This window comes from Schistocerca cancellata, chromosome 9, assembly GCF_023864275.1.
Source record: "Schistocerca cancellata isolate TAMUIC-IGC-003103 chromosome 9, iqSchCanc2.1, whole genome shotgun sequence".
NCBI classification, from domain to species: Eukaryota; Metazoa; Arthropoda; class Insecta; order Orthoptera; family Acrididae; genus Schistocerca; species Schistocerca cancellata.
Window position 1 is genome coordinate 407206470 of NC_064634.1, and position 25235 is coordinate 407231704.

General features: G+C 45.2%; 1 long non-coding RNA gene across 1 annotated transcript in view; it reads right to left on the minus strand.

The window, feature by feature from the left end:
- The window catches only part of LOC126101627 (uncharacterized), a 327166-nt gene that overhangs the window by 135532 nt on the left and 166399 nt on the right, over window positions 1-25235 (minus strand). The window lies entirely within an intron of this gene.

The window sequence follows — 25235 nt, forward strand, 5'->3', positions numbered from 1 at the left end:
TGTCATGCATACTACTCGATCGACTTCCCCGTTTCGTCGACGCCAGTTCTAACCCTCTACTGCTAGAGGACTCCGAATTGTAGCATGTAACATGGCGGTGTGTAACGTAGCTACGTCGGAGCGTGAGAAATAGTGTTTCGTAATCGAGTTTTTAACAGCGCAAAACACGAATCCAACTGAAATCCATAGAATAATGAAAGCTGCGTACGGCGTTGATTCTATCGACATCGGTAATGTGCGACGTCGGTACTGTGCGACATCGGTACTGTGCGACATCGGGATCTTTGTGGTCGTAATGAAGGAAATGGTGGTTCTAACCTCAACGTGTGTGAAAGAGCGCCGAGTATTTTCAAAACTTAAACAACAGCTTCGAGAACTTCACTTTGATAGCGATAAAGCGCACAAGCAGTGAGGTTGAGCCCCGTCAACAAAGTCAAACATTCTACAGTGACGGTATCAACAAACTGATCTCTCGTTGGGAGAAATGTAATCGTCGCCACGGTGACTATGTGCAGAAATAAATATGTAGACATACAGAATAAAGATGTATAATATTAATAAAATTTGTTTTATTTACAAAGCTTTAAGGGTTTTCAAATAAGAAATTCGGAAGTATTACTTTCAAGCACGCTCTCAAAAATGGTTCAAATGGCTCTAAGCACTGTGGGACTTAACATCTGCGGTCATTAGTCCCCTAGACTTAGAACTAGTTTAACCTAACTAACCGAAGGACATCACTCATATCCATGCCCGCGGCAGGATTCGAATCTGCGACCGTAGCAGCAGCGCGGTTCCGGACTGAAGCGCCTCGAACCACTCTGTCACATCGGCCGGCTCAGCACGCTCTCATGGATTGATTTGTGCAGACATTCAGTCGGATTATTAATTAGAAAGAACCCGTAAACTCTAGTTACTTCGGATCAAAAAAGTTATCCACGATCTGGCAGCGGGGAGTTGTTATAATTTTGAGCGCAGAAAGCTAATTCACTACATCGTACAACTACGCTTGCGCTAATTACACAAGTCGTATGATTTTCGTTTCCTCTGCCGATTTGGCTCTGTGACAAGAGTGTATAGTTGTCGCATGCAAGAAAGTCACTTCTTAACATCAACTGCTTTCATTGATAGTGGGTTCTCTTCCTATCACACCTATACAGTCTTTTTCAGGAGGAACGGTCATTATTTAGAGATGGGGCAGGAATGATTATTTGAAGAAAAAAAATCTTCATATGTACATATGCACTATTCCGAATGGTTCCTGGGATAGAATACATTTAACGTCCATTTGTTTTTGGGCTAGCAGTACGCACGTATGTCTCTTACCCACCCAACCTCTTTGATGTTTTATTCTAGCCAAACCAATCTCGCTGCTTTCAATCACTTTGCTCGGGATGTCTTTCTGCCATTAAACTAACTCGTCGAACGCGCAGTTGTCCATGGTGTGGCGTGAGTGAAGTAGTGGAATGGACTGACAGTGTCTCAAAGAGAAGTACCGGTTAATTGCCTGCGTACACGCGCAGGCTAAAATGCCAAATTTCTGCAGTGAAGAACATTCAGATACGGTGTACGTTTACAGCTTCTGCGATGGTATTCCTCATGCCGCTGTCTAAGAATACCATCGGCGCTTTTCGACACCTCGAATTCGTGTTCGTAGAGTCTTTATCAGAGTTTTCAGTACATTGCATGAAACAAGTATTCTCCAGGTTCCCATTTTTCCTCTGAACATGTAGTTCAACAACCTGTGCAGGAACAGCAAAACATTGTTGAAATGGGGCAACGTAGTCCTACTACCAGTACTTGGCGTGATGTGTACGATAATACTGAGGGTTGTTCATTTGTATATCAGGCAATTTATTGAATAATACAGAAAATAAACAACAACGTAAATTAAATGTGTTCTCTCTCGGAAACTATTTGGAATAGGGCATATGTGCATATGAAGTTTTTTTGCTTTAAATGATCGTTCCTGTCATTTGCCTGATACTGACCATTCCTTTATTAATTTGTATTCTCTGCTACCAGACACTTGCTTTTTATGTTTGATTTAACAAGTTTCTAACATGTTCTGTCTTCAGGAGTTTATGCATCCAGGAAACTGTTCTTAAAAGTAAGTTGTTTTGAACTAAACTGAAAGAACGGTTTTAGTACTGTTCGCTGCTGGAGTGGCTGTTGGGGTATTTGGAGGGAGGGGGGTTAGTGGTTGACCAGCAATCTATGTCCAGTGACGTTTTCAACTGGTGTGGAGTTGTGTCTCATAGGTTGTTACGACTGACACCACACTGTGTGGAATGCAGATAGTTCTGCATTAGTAATTATGGTCCGAAAATCGTGTGGTAAACTTTTTTATATGACAGTTGTTCACTCACGATTTTGGCGTCTCAAACTTACGTTTTTTATCCTTGCTACACAGGTGGAGCTGTTGTGTAACATTAAATTATTGTACTTTTTATTTTGTCACTGTTTCTTGAACGTAACTCACTGTACTGATCTTCCTACATATATGTAAACACCGCATATTTAATACAGCTCTGTCTGTATACTGAGGATAAATAACACAGCTTTGGGACGTCAAAATTGTACGTGGAAAGCTGTCGTATATGAATGTGTACACACTATTTTCGCAATATAATAACTGATGCAAAACTGTCTGCATCTCACACAGTTTCTGATGTCTGACATAACAAACAACGAGAGACAGAAACTTCCCTGCAGATTAAGACTGTGTGCCGAACCGAGACTCGAACTCGGGGCCTTTGCCTTTCGCGGGCAAGTGCTCTAGCAACTGAGCTACCCAAGCACGACTCACGCCCCGTCCTCACAGCTTTAATTTCATTCTAGAAACGTCCCCGAGGCTGTGGCTAAGCCATGTCTCCGCAATATCCTTTCTTCCAGGAGTGCTGGTTCTGCAAGGTTCGCAGGAGAGCTTCTGTGTAGTTTGGAAGTTAGGAGACAAGGTACTAGCGGAATTAAAGCTGTGAGGGCAGGTCGTGAGTAGTGCTTGGGTAGCTGAGTTGGTAAAGCAGTTGCCCGCGAAAGGCAGACGTCCCGAGTTCGAGTCTCGGTCCCGCACACAGTTTTAATCTGCCATGAAGTTTCATATCAGTGCACACTCCGCTGTAAAGTGAAAATTTCATTCCCGAAACGAGAGGCAGCTCCACACTAGCGGAAGACAACACTGGACATCAATATGAGGCCAACCACTGTATACATCAATGCCTGAAGATGGGGAGCAAGTGTTCGAAATACGTTGCAGTATCTTAAACACAAAAGAAATAAGAGTGACTGGTAGCAGAAAATAGAAATAAACAATTATTTAACACAGTCACAGTTCCCAGCATAGCCAAAATTAATTGAAAATTTTACCTGAGACACTTTGTATGTCTGACATCGGGTGTATATGGTGAATATAATAGTGAAAAGACTGTACCTGTACCACTGAGGCAGACTTTGGGAACCGCCACAGCAGCTTCCTCGGCCTTCGGAGTCGCAGGATGCTTCCTGCCTCCCGCACTGTCACCAAATGGTTGAAATGGCTCTGAGCACTATGGGACTTAAGATCTGAGGTCATCAGTCCCCTAGAACTTAGAACTACTTAAACCTAACTAACCTAAGGACATTACACACATCAATGCCCGAGACAGGATTGCAACCTGCGACCGTAGCAGCAGCGCAGTTCTGGACTGAAGCGACTAGAACCAACACCGACTCAAAGGTAGGCATCGGCGCTTGTTCGTGACGTCACATCAGCTAGACACGGCGAACGCCAGCTCTGTTGCAGGCATACTCATAATGGTGGTGTCTCCCTCTCTGACACAGGAAGATGTGAAACTATTGGCGGTAGTTGACCAACACACATTGTTCTGAGAGATTTCTGCAATCAATTAATTGTACAATTCATTACACTTCTTAACAAATAGTGTACTACTGAACTTAAATTTCCACCTGTTTTAAAGATTGACATACAAAAACAACTGCATGGTCCAGCAGCAACAGAATTCGTGCTTCTTTACCTTATTTGTAAATCTGAGGAAGTTACGTTTGTACTGGATTGTTTTTACAAGAAACTGTGAACATACTGGTGCTCTTCTTTAGGTATCTTGGTTGACTATGGGGTGAGGAGCACTGAATGTTAATGAAATATCTTGCAATTGTACACGTTGGGGGAGAGGGTGGGGGACAGAAGAAGAGGCAAAAGAGAGATACTTGTTTTATCAAATAAAATTTTTTTATGTTATAAAGTTTCTCCTTCCAGTTGCAAGAGGGGAATATTTATCTTTTCTAATGTGTATGTTTAAAAAAGTTTAAGCTCAGAAGTATTTTCGATGTATGAAGCTATTTTCTTTCCTGTTTAGAATTCCTTTCGTTGAAAACGACTGTAATCTAATGACTGGCAACAGTTGTACATTTACACATGTAAATTAGTTCACATTTCCAGTGACGATGTCAAACGAAAATAAATAAATAAATAAAAGAAACGAGTTCATTGTAAGGGGGTTGGGGTAACTTTCGATAGCAAAATGGATTAAGTAAATATAGTTACTTGTGTAAAATTTCCGAAACTTGCAATGGGGCAAAGCATCTTCTTATATCGATCTACGTTTGTTTCGACAGGATTCAGTAATACAGAACTATGATCTTCATTTGCAGCTTTACGAGAGTAAGAAAATCTTTCATCTAAATAAAACTGCAGAATCCAAAACAATACCACACAGTTTGTCCAAAAATAAGAGATTTATAGCGATAAGCACTCCCAGGCGTTTCTGCCTGCAACAGATCTGGCGTTCGCCGTGCCTAGCTGACGTGACGTCACCAACAAGCGCCGAGGCCTTCCTTTGAGTCGGTGTTGCTAGAACCGCTCGGTCACAGAGGCCGGCACACCGTACCACCGTACCCAGGCTGGGCGATTTGTGCACGAGGAGGGCTCGCGCCCTGTCAACTGACTGCTGGTCTTGCGCCAGGTTCTGCTCGACATCAGCTCAGGCGTCCGTCCGTACTGGGCCCGTGGTGAAGTGTGGAGAAACAAGTCGCGCTACTGCAACGTCCACCAGCCGGAGTAGAGATTTCGGTTGACTCTGGAGGGCGAGCAGCCTCGCTAACAGCGCGCTGTTTACAAGAGGTAGCGTCATGAGGCCTCGCCTGTGCTGTGCCGTGAGACGAGTCTATTCCGGTAGCTCGCTCACGTCCATTACGGCGCGGCCCCTACACACGGGACCGACCGCAGCACGTGCCGCTTGTTTGGAGAAGACTGCCTCGCCCCCTCCGTCTGGCCTCCCATACTACAACACGCCGTGCTGAGATTCACCGTGTTTCCCTTACTTCATTGTAGCACTATCGCGACGTAAAAGAAATAACACTTCTAGTAGTACTATTCTTCTTGTTATTGTTTCGTTGTTGTTCTCATAATTAGTCCGAAGACGAAACCCTCCTTGCCAGTCTATTGTGTGCAAACCTCTTCGTTTCTGCATAACTACTGCAGCCTACAAGCATTGGAACCTGCTTACCGTAGCTATGCTTTTGTCTCCTTCTACAAGTTTTACCATTTCCCCCGCCACCACCCCTAACCCACTTGGCTGCATTACCATATCGACTCCTTGATACCTCAGGATGTACCCTATCAACCGAGCCCTTCTTTTAGTCAGATAAGGACGCAAATTCCTTGTTACCCCAATTCCATTCAGGATTTCCACAACAGTTATTCGAGCTAGCAGTCTTGTCTTCGCATACTTACCTGTTATCCAAGCATATTATAAAAATGGACTCATAAATGGAACTTCCTGGCAGATTACAACTGTGTGCCGGACCGAGACTCGAACTCGGGACCTTTGTCTTTCGCGGGCAAGTGCTCCACCGACTGAGCCACCCAAGCACGACTCACGCCCCATCTTCCCAGCTGATATGAAACTTTCTTTCACGAGTGCCAGTTCTGCAAGGTTCGCAGGAGAGCTTCTGTAAAGTTTGGAAGCTAGGAAACGAGGTACTGGCAGAAGTAAAGCTGTGACGACCGGGCGTGAGTCGTGCTTGGATAGCTCAGTCAGTGGAGCACTTGCCCGCGAAAGGCAAAGGTCCCGAGTTCGAGTCCCGGTCCGGCACACAGTTTTAATCTGCCAGGAAGTTTCATATCAGCGCACACTCCGCTGAACAGTGAAAATCTCATTCTGGAAACATCCCCCAGGCTGTGGCTAAGCCGTGTCTCCGCAATATCCTTTCTTTCAGGAGTGCTACTTCTGCAAGGTTCGCAGGAGAGCTTCTGTAAAGTTTGGAGGGTAGGAGACGAGGTACTGGCAGAAGTAAAGCTGTGAGGACGGGGCGTGAGTCCTGCTTGGGTAGCTCAGTCGGTGGAGCACTTGCCCACGAAAGGCAAAGGTCCCGAGTTCGAATCCCGGTCCGGCACACAGTTTTAACCTGCCAGGAAGTTTCATATCAGCGCACACTCCGCTGCAGAGTGAAAATCTCATTCTGGATTCATAAATGTTTGTATGTTCCACATCTCCTTCTGAACCACTTGACCGATTTCAACCATACTTGGTACACATATCTCTTACTGTCAGGTAACAATCGCTGCTGGGATAAGAAACACCTACCTATCACAGTTCAGGAGATATGACGTCATAAACACTGAGATGCGTCAATAAATGCTGTACCAAACATTAAGTTTTAATACATTTATTCTTTACTGCTAAAGCACTCATAAAGTCGAGTTAACTTAAATAATCCCTCATATATCACAGGACTTTTGACAGCTTTCAGCTGCAACGCACGAACAGCTGCATGTGAAAACGATAGCTGTCTGTACAGCTATGAAGAGGCCTTGCTGTAGAGACGTTCACAAAATTGCATTGCAGACACATGAAACAGCTGTCGCCAGCAAGGAGAAACTGTCCGAGATACTGTACTTACTACATGTACTACATGTGTACATTATGCATATTTCTCTGTACAATTAATTCATAATTTCTAAGGTGTTTTCACGAATAGATGGAAATGAAGTTTTTCCGATGTTACACTATGAACACAGTTCATATTTTGTTTTAATTTCTAATATGAAATTCGCAGAATGAATACTTGGGCACTGCTGGGTTTGACATATATAAAGTAGCGTGTATGTGAGTATGTCTGGGATCTCCTCCCAAACCACAGGATCGATTTCTACCAAATTTTGCACAAAAACAGCACAACTCATGAGTACTAATACTGTGGGTTTTATAGCCTCTTAGCTCCAATAGGAGTGGAGATGTCGGCAAAAATGTGTCTTTCTCATCCCATGGTGTATAGGCTGCCCTGTGTGACATGAATGTTGTGTGGGAACAGTATCAGCCACATGAACTTGATTTGCGGGGCATCCTGATGTTAAGGGAAAGAAACAGTTTTCCAGGCCCCGACATGTAGGCTGCCTTGCATATGAGGTATGTTGTGTTGGAGTAGTATCGAACTGCTTTAGATGATGGCCTGTACATCAGGGACAAAGCTGCGGATGTGTAATGTGCCCTGCATAACAGGCATGTTGTGGGGCTACACATGCCGATGAGCATGGCTGGGGACAGGTTGAGTTGGATAGAAGAGAGAATGGAGAGAATGAGGGCGAGGAGGAATGGACAGGGAGAGGGTAGGGAGGGCGAGATACATGAGGCAAGTGGACGGTGTAGACGAGTAGTGGGCAGATGGAAAAGGAAAAGGGAGAGGTGGAACTAGAAAGAGAGAGGGGAAGGGGGTATGTTCAGAGGGAGGGATGGAGGAAACAGACAAAGAGATGGAGACGAGGATGTCATCAGAGATAGGGATGGAGGAGTTGAAGAGACACAGAGAATGGGGAGTAGAATGTAGACAGATAGACGAGGGAGGATGAGGTGGGCAGACAGAGAGAGGAAGAGGTGGACACAGAGAGGGGGATGAGAAGGAGGTGTATTCAATGTGTCAAAGGCATATGTGGGCAAAGGCTGCAGGGGAAAGGCTAGCATTAAATGTTAGCACATAGGTACTTCAGAAAGTAATTTAGACATGTTGTCCTAGACCAAGACTACTGCTCAATAAAGGCAGCGCACTGTCAGATGAAAGTGCATGGTTCAGGTCTCCTGAGGACACAGTTTCGCTGATGCACAGGTAACATCACAACTGGCGAGGGAAATGATACAGCAACTAAAACATACTTCATAGTTGAAGTAAGCTGGACAATACGATTCTTTTGGGCAAAACGTCTAAACTGCACATAAATTAGACGTGAAATTCTGACGGTATATGGACCAATTGTTTCATCGTGTCTGGCAATAGAGGTATGGTGCCAACAGTTTTGACTAAGGCCACACAGACGTGGCTGTTGCTGAACGGGAACGACGGCCACTGACATCGAACATAGATGATAAGTGTCCAGGCAGCCGAGGAACTGATTCACAGCAGTCACAGATTCTCTGAAAATGAAGACGTCCACACAGAAGTTCTCGAATGGCTCCGTGATCAACGACTGGATTTCTTTCGTCGAGGAATTGACAGACTGGTTGAACGTGCCGGCAGTTGTTTACAAATATTTCGTGACTATGTTGAAAAATAATGTGTCTGTGGGACTTTTAAGTCTAGTGCAGCATTCAATAAAAGTAGGTATGCAATAATACTGTATAAATTATGTTTTTAAGTCCTCTGGTATATTCTTTATTCTCAGGAACACTTTCCGTGCTATTGCTAGGCTGCATTTTGTATCCTCTTTACTTCGCCCGTCGTCTGTTACTTTCCTTCGCAAACAGGAAATCTGATCTACCACTTTGTGTGTCTCATTAATTAATCTAAGCCCCTCAGCATCGCCTGATTTTATTGGACTATATTTCAGTACTCTCGTTACACTACTGTTGGTGTTCATCTTGTAACCTCTTTTCAAGACACTATTCATTCAACTCAACTGATTCCTCAACTTCGTTAGTGTCTCTGAAAGAGTGACAATGTAATTATCAAACCTTAAAGTTTTGATTTATGTTCCCTGAACTTCCATTGCCATCTTGTTCTTCATTTTCTTTGTTTCTTGCTCACTGAACACACTGAATGTCACCAAGGATAGGCTAAAACAGTCTCACTTCATTCTCAACTACTGTTTCCCTTTCATGTCCTTCCAATATTCTAACTGTAGTCTGGTTTCTGTAAGTTGTAAATAAACGTTAGCTAGCTGTGTTTTATCCCTGCTGCCTTCGGAATTTCAGAGTGTATTCCAGTCAATATTCCGAAATGTTACCTCTATAGAAATGCTATAAATGTAGGTTTCCCTTTCTTTAACCTATCTTCTAAGATAGCAGTAGTGTCAGCACTACCTAGCGTGTTCCTACATTTCTCAGAAACCCAAATTGATTTTCCAGCAGGCATGCATTAATAAAAATAAATAAAAAACTCAGAAATAACGAAATGATCGAGGACAGCAACTATATTCGTCGAAAGAGTGGTGATGTACAGAAGAAGAATTAAGGAAGAAGAAAAAGAAGAAGAGAGCGAAAAATCTTGCGTAGTACACTGGGCACAAATTATAAAGACGGGGTCTAACAAGGAATCCCTCGAGTGCGAGGTTGCAAAAGGCCAATGATGTTTACGGCATTCGACGCTCCACGTGTTGTCTTCCATGCAGTCCCGATATTGACTGCTAATGGCGACAGCGGGTGGTACTGGAGGTTTCGAATGGTGAGCACAGCACGAGGCTGCGGAGCGTAGTTGAACTGCTTGGTCCACGAGTAGTTCAGAACAGTGCAACAGCGCTAGTGGTGTTGATACAAAGCAGAGCAGTGGCAACAGTAAACAAAGAAAACCCTGCATTGCTTCTACAAGAACAGATGCCGAAGCTGACATTTTGCCAGAAAGAAACCCAAGGAGTTTCGCAGAGTAAGAAAGAAGTGGCACATGATATATTAGCGTTTCTGCATGATGAGTCTGTGGAATGTGTGGTGTCGTATACGCTCGACTGTGAGGACAATGCACTTGAGGAGTTTAGTGATGACGATACGTGCTTAACAAGTGAAAGTGATATTGAAATAGGTGTCCAGCCACATAATTCATCATCCTTGCCGGACAGGGAGCCACAATTTCAGACTCCAGTGAAAGGTAGTACGACACATTTGTTGTCCAAGGAGCGGGTATTAAACATAATTACGTACATGGAAGATCAGCTGCGGCATAGTAATTACGAACAGATTTCGAAGACAACCCTGTGGGTGGTGCACCACAGCCGTGAGTATTCTTCTTGGGTATTAATAATCGCTTCCGCTGTATTTTGGTCCTTTATCACTGAACCACTGCATATGATTAAAAAGTTAGAGCAGGAAAGCTCGGAATCTTCTTTCCCCAACATTCATTGTCTATCACACACGAAACACCGCTAAAAGACGGTATCTCATAGATTAAAAACTGCCAAATTCCAATACAATGGATGGGTCCAAAACAAATCGTATCAAAGTGATCGCTTCTCCAATCTATACGGAACCACGTACAGGAGACGCGGCCGCAACCAATTTTTTTTTTTTTTTTTTGCACCCATCCACTATATTGGAATTTGGCAGTTTTTAATCCATGACATATCGTCTTTTAGCGGTGTTTTGTATCTGACAGACAATGAATGTTGGGAAAATAATTCGGAGCTTTTCCGCTCTAATGATTTAATCATACGTCACCTAAAGATGTGGCTTTAACGCCAGGAAACTCGTAGTGATACAGTAATAAAGGACCAAAACGATTATTAATATGCAAGAAGATTTCGAAGAAGTGTGCAGCAAAATGACTGTGTAGTGCATAAGGAAGACTACGGATATTCAAGGGAGGACAAGGCGCGTTTTTGCGCGTTTCAAGGGTGCTCGATGCAATTAACAGGATGTTTTTAATGGCTCTAAGCATTATGGGACTTCACATCTGATGTCATCAGTCCCCTCGACTTAGAACTACTTAAACCTAACTAACCTAAGGACATCACGCACATCCATGCCCGAGGCACGATTCGAACCTGTGACCGTAGCAGCAGCGCGGTTCCGGACTGAAGCGCCTAGAACCGCTCGGCCACAGAGGCCGGCTAACAGGATGTGCATGTTAGTGACCTACTACGTTATATACATCAAACTGCACGCCACATATATTACAATGATTTCAAGGGAACCAGTTGACAGCTACATAGTTCCAAAACTGGCTACAGAATTGGAATACGTGAATAACGAAATTTCAAACAAAGCATTGTCTTGACGAAGCACAGTAAACTGGGGAATCGGCCAGAAAATTTATAGATGGGATACACAAACTTCTCCCATCGTTCAGTCAGGAACTTGCTTTCAACTCCAATCAGTCGGGGTTTGAGGGGATACGCATATGAAGGGAACACTGGGAATTAGAGGTACCAAGAGAGTCGGGTCAAGATCAACTAACATCAATGTCGCAATGCATTCGCATACAATTATTCCGACTGTGAATCTGGGTGGTACACTGGCTGGAAAAAAGTTATGTATTGTGCTGCGAGAAGTTGGAGGTGCTCTGCCCCCTACGGCTCTTTCTAGTATGCGTGATGGTCTAAAGCCGTCGGCACACGGACCGTGCTGTCGAACGTTAACGTTGAGCGTGCCAAGTTCAACGTGCTGCTGAACACTCAGGAACGATGCTACTTGTGCATACGGTACGTGGGCCCCAACGTGGTATACGCGATCGCAACGCACTCCAGCGGCAGTTTGAGGGATGTTTCCAGTTCGCAAATCACACTGTTTACTCAACGGGCGCGCGTAAAATTACCACGTTAGCTCTATTAAAACGCACATTTCCTCCATCGTCCATGAAAAGGAAAGTACCATGTCCAATCAATAAGGAGACAGGCTTATAAAAGTTCCATTACAAACAGTGTGGTAAAAATTTGGAATACTTCTCCGCATAAGACAAACATTATTTCATCATTCCCACATTTTAGTAAAACCTCAAGGTCAGTCTTACTTGAATACTGTTCTTACCCAGTAGCAGAATCTTTGCAACATGTGAACTACGAAGCGTAAAAGAAAAAGGAGCAAGATATCTTTATACAAGTAACGCAAGCTGTCCTGTAGATTAAGCCAAGCGAATAGTCACTCCTCAAAAAAAAGGTGAACTCATATTTATATATCAAATATTATAGCATATACTTATATTAAACTAATAATAAAGTATCAGAACCTAATAAAAACGCGAATGTTAGGACAAAAATATGGAAGTGTTAAGACGCGAACCACCGCCTCAACAAAAATTAATTGTTGGACAGAGACGCTACTCATTACGCTATATCAACGACATACGTTAAGAACCCAATCATATTATATTACTCCATGCTAAAAACGTTAATAGTAGATAATTATGTCACTAATTGAAATTTAATTATTACAAATTGTGCCAAGAACAATGCGTTGGGTGGATCTTCAGTGTGTCGCAGCCTTCAAATAGCTTCTCTCATAATACGCAAGTTACAATAATTCTTTTGCCACGAATATGATGTTTCTCATTATTTTATTGGAAACGAATCAGACAACTAACAACGGGTTTTCCAGTTATTTTCAATTTGTTGGTGCTCAGAAACGGCATATATACGTATAGGCTTGAAATGAATGCTACTATGGCACCTCGTAACTCTGTACTGAAGGGAGACGGCGTGCGTGTGACGTAGGTGGCGATGTGGCATCTCATTGGTCAACGCTCAGACGCACGCTCAGAATATCTGACACTCTAGATATTGCTCTGCACGTTCGGAAAGACTCCCGAACGTGCTATTCCACGCTATGACGTCAGAAACACGGCACGCTCAACGCTCAACGTTCGGATGCACGGTCCGTGTGCCGACGGCTTAAGGGCAACAGGGGATATTTACATCACAGCAAGCAAGAGTGGGAAAATGGGTTCAAGAGAACTGCAACTACAGCTTGAGCACTGCTTTTGGCCAATAGCTGCTCGAAGTAATTTTGTTTTTCATGATTCCTGGTCGGGGTATAAAAATCATATTCCTTTGGAGCAAACTATCGCTCCTGGAAACTGTGTGACATTGCAGTTATTACCAACTGGAACAACTGGACAAATTCAGCTCCTGGAGGCTTGTTTTTTTCCATGACTATAAAATATATTACCGTACTGGCTACAGTTACGCCTCAGAGGAGAGCCAATTTCACAGTAAGCTCCACGACAGTTTCCAAATCGGTTGTATGCCAACACATTCCATCAGCTCTCATCACTCCGTTACACCAATATGATTCTATATGCATTCTTTAGGAGTGGATACCCAGCTGGACATCCTGCACGGATTGTAACTCCCAAGGAGTTCGCCTTCGATCTTGGTGACAACCTTTGTAACCACTGTGGCGCGCCATTTTTCATTCGGTGTTGGTTTGGTTTGTTCGGGGAAGGAGACCAGATAGCGTGGTCATCGGTCTCATCGGATTAGGGAAGGATGGGGAAGGAAGTCGGCCGTGCCCTTTCAGAGGAACCATCCCGGCATTGGCCTGGAGTGATTTAGGGAAATCACGGAAAACCTAAATCAGAATGGCCGGACGCGGGATTGAACCGTCGTCCTCCCGAATGCGAGTCCAGTGTCTAACCACTGCGCCACCTCGCTCGGTCATTCGGTGTTCATGGTGCAAGTTAATGGTTTGTTTTGAACATTTATTGAATGTCGACGATGTCCATTTTGTGCAGTGAAATACATACTTCCATAGAAGGGTGATCTCTGCACCTCCCGGACACTTACTTTCTGTCGCCCTCCTGACGTACATGGCGAGTCGTTAGCAGCTAAAATTTTTCCTGTCGCAACTGTTAACACAACACTTTCAAATTAGCCTTACTGAAAATTGAACTTGCGACTTCACACTCCAGCTGTTTCTAGGAAGGCCGCAGCTCGTTCTCGCTTCCCACGCCCGGGTTCCCGGGTTCGATTCCCGGCGGGGTCAGGGATTTTCTCTGCCTCGTGATGCCTGGGTGTTGTGTGATGTCCTTACGTTAGTTAGGTTTCAGTAGTTCTAAGTTCTAGGGGACTGATGACCATAGCTGTTAAGTCCCATAGTGCTCAGAGCCATTTTTTTGTTTCTAGGAAGCAAAATCTGAACAATGAAGGTTCCTAAAATATAAAAAAATTACGGACACAATCACAAACGCAGATTTCGGTCAAGAAGAATGACTGGTTCCAAATAGACGAAATGCTTCTTCTACATTTTTAAGTCAAACCCCACTAGAGTGTCGTGGTACAACAACGGCAAGACCTGCAAAACTGAGACATCCTCAGAACAGCTGCAGCACAACGTTTATGTTCGCAGAAGCGAAAGGACAGAACACACTTTCGGCGCTCGTAACTTGTGCAGTTAATAGACGACAATACGACCGTTCCACTGTACTCTCAAAATATCCATGACACTGAAACTGGCCTTTTGGAATTAACTACAGTTTCCATTTGCTGGACACGCAGCGTGTATTACACAACGAACTGGGCCAACAATTTGTACGTGTCTCTGTACCTTCAGACACTGCGTTGGTATGACTTAACAAAAGAAACTGCACTTTAGGATTTTTCTAGCTGTCATGCACTTCTGTTGCACCTTTGAATGTGTCTAAATACTTCACAAGTTCTTTTAGAGTGTTCTTATCATTACTAATACATTTTTCAGAGACAGTTTTCTTCGCAAGCATTTCATGATTATATCGTACTGTCTAACTACAGACCGTAGCATTTAAAACAAGCTGTTCCACCTAGCCTCTGTTGGAGGCTGCACGGTATAGCTACGGTGTGGTAGCTTATAATTGTAATTCGTATGCGGATAACTGTTTCGTTCGTGGCAGTAGTCCCGTGTTGATCGGAAGTACAATAAATAAGGTCGCGTGAGGACCATGAATTCTCATAGAAGTACTTTGAATTTCACGGAATTTGTGTAATGAATGTACAATTACCAAACTGCAGAATACTGAGCGTCAACAGTACACTAACATTTACATTCTTTTTCTTTTCATTTATGGGCATACCAACGTCTCCGAGAGTGTTATCGTCTTACAGTAGTTCATCGTCAGGGCCCATATGTTGGAGCGCAACGCACTAGCGACAGCAGTAGAGGTGAGGGCAGGTAAGCCGAACAGAATGAGGACGTGGGGATGGACTTTGAAGACGCAGTGCCAACTGACTCACGCACTCCTGTTAGGCTACCGCTTCTATATCTACATGGAAACTCTGCAAATCACATTTAAGTGCCTGGCAGAGGGTTCATCGAACCACCTTCACAGTTCTCTATTATTCCAATCCCGTATAGCGCGCGGAAAGAACGAACGCCTGTATCTTTCCATTCGAGCTGTGATTTCCCTTATTTTATCACGATGATCGTTTCTTGCTAGGTAGGTCGGTGTCAACTAAATATTTTCGCCTTCGGAGGAGAAAGTTTGTGACTGGAATTTCGTGAGAATATTCCGTCGCAACGAAAAACGCCTTTATTTTAATGATTTCCACCCCAAATCCTGTATCATGTCAGTGACACTCTCTCCCATATTTCGCGATAATACAAAACGTGCTGCCCTTCTTTGAACTTTTTCGGTGTACTCCATCAGTCTCATCTGGTAAGGATCCCACACCGCGCAGCAGTATTCTAAAACAGGACGGACAAGAGTAGTGTAGGCAGCCTCCTTAGTAGATCTCTAATATATTTTCTAAGTGTCCTGCCAATTAAAAGCAGTCTTTCGTTAGCCTTCTCCACAACATTTTCTATATGTTCCTTCCAATTTAAGTTGTTCGTAATTGTAATTACTAGATATTTAGTTCAATTTACGGCCTTTAGATTTGACATTTATCGTGTAACCGAAGTTTAACGGATCCCTTTTAGCAATCATGTGAATGACCCCACACTTTTCGTTATTTAGGATCATTGCCAATTTTCGCACCATACATAAATCTTTTCTTTTCATGTTCTGATCACTTTATTAGTCGATAAAAGACAGCGTCATCTGCAAACAACCTAAGACGGCTGCTCAAATTGTCTCCCAAATCGTTTATATAGATAAGGAACAGCAAAGAGCCTGTAACACTACCTTGGGGAACGCCAGAAATCACTTCTGTTTTCCTCGATGACTGTCCGTCAGTTGCTACGAACTGTGACCTCTCTGACAGGAAATCACGAATCCAGCCATATAACTGAGACGATATTGCATAAGCACGCAATTTCACTACAAGTCGCTTGTGTGGTGCAGTGTCAAAAGGCTTACGGATATTGAGTAATTCGGAATCAATCTGAAATCCCTTGTCACTAGCACTCAACACTTCATGCGAGTAAAGAGCTAAATGAGTTTCACAAGAACGATGTTTTCCAAATCCATGTTGACTGTGTGTCAATAGACAGTTTTCTTCGAGGTAATTCATAATGTTCGAACACAACATATGTTCCAAAATCCTGCTGCATATCGACGTTAATGATATGGTCCTGTAATTTAGTGGATTACTCCTACTACCTTTCTTGAATATTGGTGTGGCCCGTTCAACTTTCCAGTCTTTGGGTACGGATCTTTCGTAGAGCGAAAGGTTGTATATGATTTTAAGTATGGAGCTATTGCATCAGCATAATCTGAAAGGAACCTAACTGGTACACAGTATGGAACTGAAGATATGGTTTTAGTAATTGATTTAAGTTGCTTCACTACTCCAAGGATATTTACTTCTACATTACTGCTACAGGCAGTTTGTTCCATAGTGCAATGCTGGTTACGGTTTGGGCAGTTATTTTCTTTTGAAATAAACGTATTTTGTTTCCATCACCACCAAAAATGCTAAAATCTAATTAACTTCGAACATGAAAGGGATTAGCCAATGTTGTAACTTGACCGTATTCAACAATGTAAACTCAACTGTGAGAAAGAAAGATGATAATAATAATAGTAACCATAATAATAACAGTGTGCAGAGAATGCAACCATATCGTTTGTCTACTTCACGTTACCGAAATGAATACGAAAACTGCAGCAGTTTTCTAGTTCCACATTCGAAGAAGGAAGGAGGAACCAGCAAGACTTCTAGAAGATAGAGCAAAGAAATAAGAATTTCCTTACAGAGGCGGAATAAATAAGGCATGAACTTCTCCCCGGAGGGACGTCAGAAGCACTCGCCAGCGCTGGATCTCTCCGTCAACAACTGCCTTCATTTCCGCTATAAACACGCCTTTGAAAATAAGCGGCGCATTGAAACAGAGCTGGCGAATGTAGCGGGACAGTAAATTATTTTAACGTTCTTTTCTCGGCGCTCCCAGCAGACCCGCGAGAATTAAAGAATTAATGAGGACGGAAAGACGGGAAGCGCCAGACGCCCGACAAGGGCTCGTGGGATGCGCGGAAAATTGCCAGCTTTCAGAACGCGCTGTCTTCCTTGGCAATACAAGAGCGGAGGAAAAATTCAAGACGTTCCGGTCATTCGCGTACTTCTGCCCGATTACAGCAGATCAAAAGGCCACTCTCATGAAGTTGTTCTGTATCTCTGTGCGTAGGTGCCAGACTAAAATTCCACAGATGTCCAGTTCAGTCCTAGGTAGGTCCTGAAGGAAGTTCCAGTACCACCAATACCACATTGGATACGATATTTGGGGTCAAAATCAGTACATTAACCTGTATGTTGTATAACATCGAAACAGAAGTATCGTTACCGGGAGTATCGCAAAATAGCGATTTGTTACGTCGTTTATAGAATTTCTTGACCGTAAAAGGTCTTGTTTAGAATGCAAGGCGAATTATGAAAATTACACTGTGCTTTTATGAAAAAACTTGAGTGTCAAATCAGTTATCGACGTAAGCATTAAAAGAAAAGTATTCCAACCGCAGACAAATTACAAGCCATCATATAAACTGTCCTATTACAGTGCTTTAGTACAACTTCTTCTTTGATAAAAGTGCACTCATTCACAACGAGCTTTTTTTAAAAAAACAAACGCACTCAATGCAAGATGTAAGAATTATTCTAGGTTTTCATTGACTAATAGGCAACGGCCTTGCCGCAGTGGTTACACCGGTTCCCGTCAGATCACCAAAATTAAGCGCTGTCGGGTGTGGCCAGCACTTTGGGTGACCATCCGGGCCGTCATGCGCTGTTGCCATTTTTCGGGGAGCACTCAGCCTCGTGATGCCAATTGAGTAGCTACTCGACCGAATAGTAGCGGCTCCGGTCAAAGAAAACCATCACAACGACTGGGAGAGCGGTGTGCTGACCACACGCCCCTCCTATCCGCATCCTCAGCTGAGGATGACACGGCTGTCGGATGGTCCCGATGGGCCACTTGTGGCCTGAAGACGGAGTGTACGTTGACTAATACATCTATAAAATCAATAAAGTAACCACTTTTTCGAAGCAAATATGTACGTGGTTAATGTTGTTGAAATTCACTCTAAAGCAAAAAGAGGAGCACCACGGAGGAACAGTACGAATGGGACGCAAATCTGTAGATGAGATGTGCATATACAGACAAAAAAATGATTACAATTTCAGAAAAATTGGATGATTTATTCAAGAGAAAGAGTTTCACAAAAAAAATGTTCAAATGTGTGTGAAATCTTATGGGTCTTAACTGCTAAGGTCATCAGTCCCTAAGCTTACACACTACTTAACCTAAAGTATCCTAAGGACAAACACACACACCCATGCCCGAGGGAGGACTCGAACCTCCGCCGGGACCAGCCGCACAGTCCATGACTGCAGCGCCTGAGACCGCTCGGCTAATCCCGCGCGGCAGAGTTTCACAAAGTGAACCATTCAAAAACGTGTTGGTCCACCTATACCCATTACGCATGCAATTATTCGACTTAACACTGATTGATAGAGCTGTTGTATGTTCTACTGTGGGACAGTGTGCCGAATTCTGCCTAGTTGGCGTTCTTGATCATCAAAATCCCGAAATGGTTGGAAACCTTCTCAATTGAGGAGAAAGCCTTCTACCTTGTTGGCTAAGTTAAATAAGGTCTGGTAAGCACGAAAGGAAGCTGTAAAAAGCCCAAGATGGCTAGGGGCGTAGAATATCGTCAACGTACCGCCGTGCTGCTAGGGGCGGCGGATCGGCGGATGGCAACAAGACGCGTCCTCCTATGAAAAGAATTATACCCCAGGCCACCTCTCCTGGTTACCGGTCCATATGGCGGGCGGCAGATAGGCTGATGTCCCACAACTGTCCCTGGTGTCCCCAGACATGTCTTCGGCCTGGAATCTCATTGGCTAGCGTAGAATTGTCTTCAGTGATGAGTTCTGCTTCGAACTGAGCCTCGATAACCAACGAAGATGTGTCTGGAGGCGCCCCTGACAGCGTTGCGATACCAATCTGAGCCGTGCGCGGCTCGTGTTCATGCCGCTTCTTGCTTGACAGCTTCTCTTTACCGAGCTGTCACCTTATTTCTTATTCGAGTTACTGGCGTCACTAAGTTACTGGCTTGCCTGCCCGTACGTGGCAGCAGCAGCGCATATCGATAACAGCACTGTCGTATTATCTTTGAAGCGACCGCTAGTATTTCCGGCTCGTCGTGTGTCGGAGGTTCAGTTGAGACGGAGTGCCAGTGAGGTCCGGACGCCGACCGCTGGCGAAACAAATGCACTGTCCGACGGCAGGAGACTGGAGCAGGAACAAGCGTTGGTTCGTCGTTCGGTCGGTCGTCTCATCCGGCGACGTGTATTTGGTCTTTTGACCTTTTCTAGGCTCGTCAGTTGGTTATCTTGCCGCAAGTGGGTCGGTTCCTTCCTAGTGCAGAGACGTCGGGTGGCCAATGGGCAAGTGTTCCCTCTGCATGGTTGGGTACGAGCCAGTGTGCCCGGTCGCCGTGTCTCCCAGTTCCGAACGTACATCGAGGGAGTCGGAATGGAACTGCAGTGAGCTCCAAACAGCCATGACTCGCTCGACCGTTGCCGACACACGCAACTTGAATAGGGACGATCTTGGTTGGTCATTCGGTCGATCGTCTCATGGGACGACGTGTTTGGTCGCCGACCACTTATGGACACAATGTGAGTGTCGTCTTGTGGTTTCTCCTGGTTGTTCCACAGGATTGTCGGAGTTGTTGGTGCAAGTGTTTACGTGGAACAGTGTGTAGCTTGTGTGATTTCCACCGAGCAGCTATGAATGCTGTCTGCGAACTGCAGTAGGCAATCGGCCGGTTGGGACAGAACAGCGCTTCTGGCATGGATGTGAGTGATGTCCTTAGGTTAGTTAGGTTTAAGTAGTTCTAAGTTCTAGGGGACTGATTACCACAGATGTTAAGTCCCATAGTGCTCAGAGCCATTTGAACAGAACAGCGAGTGTGTGTTTTCTCACCGTGTTGATGCTGTCCGGCACGACGTGTAGTTCGACAGTATCTGGTGGTGCTTGTTTACATATTTTTGAGTGATTATTGTGCCTTGGCTGTTTTTAGTCGCCAGTTTTGAAGACGTCGTGCTGCTGGTATCTTTGTACTCGGCTGATATTTTCCGTTATCGTGCCAATGGTCGGCGGAAAGGAATTGGTTAGGTTGTTGGTCGGTCCTTCAGCCGTCCCTGGGCCGGGTTGCCATTTGATTACTTAATCTTACTCTTGCCTGCCTGTCTCGCCTAAACTTACGTTAGAGTTACCTCCTCAGGCTGACCCACGGAACACGTCTCAGCACCATTGTTCTATTGTTTTTAGATTGTGGTTTTTGTCTCAAGTACTGTGCGAGGCCTTCAGCCGCCTGTTAATTTAGTTTGTTTTGATTTTAAAATAAGACCTTCAGCCGTCTTAAATTAAAATCTGAAACGTCATTTGTTTAAAACCTTTCAAAATTTTCTTACTGAAATTCTTGTTATCCAGGCCTTAAGCCCTCAAGTCTTCTATTTTGTAACTAAGGCCTTCAGCCGTGTGTATTCCTTACGGCAATTTTAATAACTTGTGTTCTGGCCTTCAGCCGTATTGTTTCTGAATTCTTTTAAGGGTATATGTGATTAAGTCTTTTTAGCAAAATGAAGTTTGTGTAGCCCATTAACGCCAAATCCGCCGCACTGTCCTAGCGGATACGGTCGTCGTACGTCCCAAATTGATTTCTGCGGCTATATCGCACAGTGTCGTTTGTCTGTTATCGCTGAAATCTCTATGCAAGAGCCGCTGCTCTTGATCGTCAAGTGAAGGCCGCCGTCCACTGCGTTGTCCGAGGTGGAAGGTAACGCCTCAAATTTGGTATCCCTGGCACACTCTAGACACTGTGGATCTCGGAATGTTGCATTCCCTAACGATTTCCGTAACAAATTGTCGCAAGCCTCCAGCACCAACTATCATTCCGCGTTCAACGTCTGTTAATTCCCGTCGTGCAGCATAATCACGTTCGAAACATTTTGGCACGAATCACGTGAGTACAAATGACAGCTCCGCCACTGCACTGCCCGTTTATGCCCTATGTACGCGATGCTAGAGGAATCTGCGTATGTGCATATCGCTATCCCGTCCCTTGTGCCACCTCAGTGTATCTGCCGTAATGAGCACTGGCTTTTCGCGAGGTATCCGACTCCAGATGTCCATTGCAAGCAGGACCTTTACAGTGTTCATTCGGATACCGGCTGATATGGACCTGCCTTCACAGGCAGCAGCAATTCCAGTCGGGATTGAAATTGTCATTGACTGGATGTGACTCTCGCTCCAGTCACTGACGTTTAGCATGTTTTGGCGACCACTGTTCTTACGGCGTATTACATGCCTGTGACTGTTATACCTTTCCTTATGAACACGATGACACACCAACAAATTAGGCAACTTCATTCACGGTGTAGCCACAGGCACTTCAGAATACGACAGCCTCTTTCTGCCATTCCGTCACATCTCGACGCCGACCCATCCTACTGCGCTGTTAACGTATAAAAAAAAAAAATGGTTCAAATGGCTCTGAGCACTATGGGACTTAACTGCTGAGGTCATCAGCCCTCTAGAACTTAGACTACTTAAACCTAACCAACCTAAGTACATCACACACATCCATGCCCGAGGCAGGATTCGAACCTGCGACAGTAGCGGTCGCGCGGTTCCAGACTGTAGCGCCTAGAACCGCTCGGCCACTCCGGCCGGCTCGTCATCTGTACTCCTACAGTCACTCAACATCGACACTTTCTCGTTAATTACAGAATCATCAGCAAACAGTAGCAAACTGTTATTCCCCTTATCCGTTAGATCGTTTATGTGCGTAGAGAACAAGAGTGGTATTACCACAATTCTCTGCGGCACTTCTGACGGTACCCTTGTCTCTGGTAGTGTCGACAGACTGATCTGTGTAGGCACAACAATTTGCTAATGGATGATGATAATGGTGAGCCGTCAGGGTGACGGCGCGTCTTGGAGAGAGTGGAGGAGACGCCCGCTGAGAACTGCGGCCGTCATTTTCCTCTGGGCCACGGAGAGACAGACGGGAAGGACAGACAGACGGTTCCGCGGCGGCGACTGTTTTTCCAGCCGATTGAGACCAATTACCGGCCCGCGGGGAGAGGGGAGCTGGAGGAAGACGGCAAGCAGAGCCGGTGCCATAATTAAGGAGCGGGGCTGGCGGCAGATATCGGTCGCGGCCGGAGGGGCGCAGAATTGGATATCTGGCGGAGCAGCCGCGCAGAAATACCTCATTTCCGGCGGCATTCTTCCGCAGATGGCAACTGTGCTGGCGGAAGGGGCGGGGAGACGGGGACGAGGAATAAGCGGGCGGAGCCGCGGATAAAAATTCACGGTTAATTCGCGTCCGGAAACGGGAGGTAAGGCGCAACCCGCTCCTCGATTCCAGGGGCCCATCTTCTCCTTAGCAACTCAAGACAGATTCTTTTCAGTGTAGTTATGCTTCTAAGCATCAAAAATAACGAATGTAATGTAATAAAATTTCAGAAAGACATTTTACTAGATACCATATTTACGTGGTTAACATTCCAAGATCACAGATTCACGTAAGCACGAGATAAGCCATTGCAAATGTTGAGCGCTTGTACATTAATAACCGGTGTAACCGCCAGAATGTTGACTGGAAGCGTACAAACGTGCATGCATTGTGTTGTACAGGTGCCGGATGTTAGTTTGTGGGGTGGGGATTCATGCGTTTTGCACTTGGTCAGGCATAACAGGGGTGGTTGATGCTGGTTGTGGATGACGCTGCAGTTGTCGTCCGGTGATATACCCGTTCGTGCTCGAATGGAGACAGACCATAATCAGGCATGCCAAGAGAACATGTCGACACTTCGCAGAGCATATTGGGTATGTGGACGAGGGTTATTCTGTTGGAAAACACTCCCTGGAATGTTGTTCATGAAGCACAACAGGTCGAACCTCTAGGTTCTGGCTGTTACAATTGCTACACCAAGAAGAAATGCAGATGAAAAACGGGTATTCATTGGACAAATATATTATACTAGAACTGACATGTGATTACATTTTCACGCAATTTGGGTGCATAGATCCTGAGAAATCATTGCCCAGAACAATGCCTGGGCATTGAGTCAAACAGAGCTTGGATGGCGTGTACAGGTACAGCTGCCCATGCAGCTTCAACACGATACCACAGTTCATCGAGAGTAGTGACTGGCGTATTGTGACGAGCCACCATTGACCAGACGTTTCCAATTGGTGAGAGATCTGGAGAATGTGCTGGCCAGGGCAGCAGTCGAACATTTTCTGTATCCAGAAACATGCGGTCGTGCATTATCCTGCTGAAATGTAAGGTTTCGCAGTGATCCAATGAAGAGAAATGTAACGCCCACTGTTCAAAGTGCCGTCAATGCGAACAAGAGGTGACCGAGTCGTGTAACCAATGGCACCCCATACCATCCCGCCGGGTGATACGCCAGTATGGCGGTGACGAATACACGCTTCCAATGTGCGTTCACCGCGATGTCGCCAAACACGGATGCGACCATCATGATGCTGTAAACAGAACCTGGATTCATCCGTAAAACTGACGTTTTGCCATTCGTGAACCCAGGTTCGTCGTTGAGTACACCATCGCAGGCGCTCCTGTCTGTGATGCAGCGTCAAGGGTAACCGCAGCCATGGTCTCCGAACTGATAGTCCATGCTGCTGCAAATGTCGTCGAACTGTTCGTGCAGACGGTTGTCGTCTTGCAAACGTGCCAATCTGTTGACTCAGGGATCGAGACGTGGCTGCACGATCCGTTACAGCCATGGGGATAAGATGCCTGTCATCTCGACTGCTAGTGATACGAGGCCGTTGGGATCCAGTACGGCGTTCCGTATTACCCTCCTGAACCCACCGATTCCATTCTGCTAACAGTCATTGGATCTCGACCAACGCGAGCAGCAATGTCGCGATACGATAAACCGCAATCGCGATAGGCTACAATCCGACCTTTATCAAAGTCGGAAACGTGATGGTACGCATTTCTCCTCCTTACACGAGGCACCACAACAACGTCTCACCAGGCAACGCCAGTCAACTGCTGTTTGTGTATGAGAAATCGATTGGAAAGTTTCCTCACGTCAGGGACGTCGTAGGTGTCGCCACCGGCGCCAACCTTGTGTGAATGCTCTGAAAAGCTAATCATTTGCATACCACAGCATCTACCTCCTGTCGGTTAAATGTCTCGTCTGTAGCACGTCATCTTCGTGGTGTAGCAATTGTAATGGCCAGTAGCGTACAAATATATGGTCAGGGTGCGTGGGATAACCACGAGAGTGCTCCTGCTGTCATAGGAAATCGCATCCCAGACCATAACTCCAGGTGTAGATCCAGCGTGCCTAGCACGCAAATCAGGTTTGGTTGCTACACAACAGACGGCCATCATTGTTACCGAGGCAGAACCAGCTTTCATCAGAAAGAGCAACAGACCGCCACTCCACCCTCCAATGAGCCCCCACTTGGCACCACTGAAGTCGCAAACGGCGGTTCTTGGCGCTCACTTGAACGTGTGCTAAACGGCGTCTGGGTTGGAGCTGTCCTTGTAGTAACCCATTTGTAATACTTCGTTGTGTCACTGTAGTGCCAACTGCTGATCGAAGTTCTGCTGGAGATTCCACTATGATGCGCCAGAGCCATACGTCGAACAGGATGGTCCTCCCTCTCGGTAGTGCCATGGCCGTACGGAGCTCCGTCGTCTTGCGACCGTACATTCTCGTGACCACCGCTGTTAATGATTGTGTGCAATGGCTACACTGCTGCCAAGTGTTTCTGCAGTCTCGCAGAAGGAACATCCAGTTCCTCGTAACCTTATTACACGACCCCATTAAAACTCAGTCAAGTGCTGATAATGACACCCTTTTCGCCTTAAAGGCATTCCTGAATACGATCAACTCACCACGTCCAGTCTCGAAGGAACCA